The 816-nt window shown below is 48.3% G+C and overlaps 1 non-coding gene across 1 annotated transcript; it reads left to right on the top strand.

The window, feature by feature from the left end:
* Positions 1-200: 200 nt before the first annotated feature.
* LOC127204852 (U6 spliceosomal RNA) lies at positions 201-303 on the top strand. Its single transcript, XR_007832540.1, has one exon. It is a non-coding gene; the product is annotated as a U6 spliceosomal RNA (small nuclear RNA).
* The last annotated feature ends 513 nt before the right edge of the window (positions 304-816 follow it).

Consider the following 816-nt stretch of genomic DNA (forward strand, 5'->3'; position numbering starts at 1 on the left):
AAAGAACAAAGCAGGCCTGAGGGATGGCTCAGCGGTTAAGGGCACTGGCTGCTCTTCCACAGGTCCTGAGTTCAATTCCCAGCAACCACATAGTGGCCCACAACAACCTACAATGAGATCTGGTGCCCTCTTCAGGTATACATGTAGAGCATTTATACATAAGATATTGACAAATACAATGTAAAAAGAACAAAGGACAGCTGCTTCAGCAGCACGTTTACTAAAATTGGAACGATACAGAGAAGATTAGCATGGTCCATGCACAAGGATGACACTCAAATTCGTGACGCAGTCCATATTTTTTTATAAAACAGGATAACCATGCTACGATCCACAGACCAAAAGAAGCTGAGTAACGAGGAGGACCTTAGGGAAGATGCCTAATTCTCATTCAGAAGGGCAAATAGAATAGACACTGGAAGCGACTGAAGAGAGGGAACAGGATGAGAGCCTACTGTAGAGGTCCTCTGAGAGACTCCAGCCAGTTGTGGATCAAAGCAGATGTTGAGACTCACAGCCAAACTCTGGGCAAAGTGCATGGAATCTTTTGGAAGAGTAGGAGGATAGAAAGACCTGGACAGGACAGGAGCTCCACAAGAGCCAACAAATCTGGGGCCAGGGGGCACTGCTGAGACTGATGCACCAACCAAAGATCATGCATGGAGAGGACCCCATTCTCAGATGTAGCCAATAGGCAGCTCAGTCTCCATGTGAGTCCCCTAGTAAGGGAAACAGGGGCTGTCCCCTGCCATGGACTCTGTTGCTTGGTCTTCAATCACTTCCCCCTAGCTGGACAGCCTTGCCAGGCCAGGGAAG

The sequence above is a fragment of the Acomys russatus genome, chromosome 20 (assembly GCF_903995435.1).
Source record: "Acomys russatus chromosome 20, mAcoRus1.1, whole genome shotgun sequence".
NCBI lineage: Eukaryota > Metazoa > Chordata > Mammalia > Rodentia > Muridae > Acomys > Acomys russatus.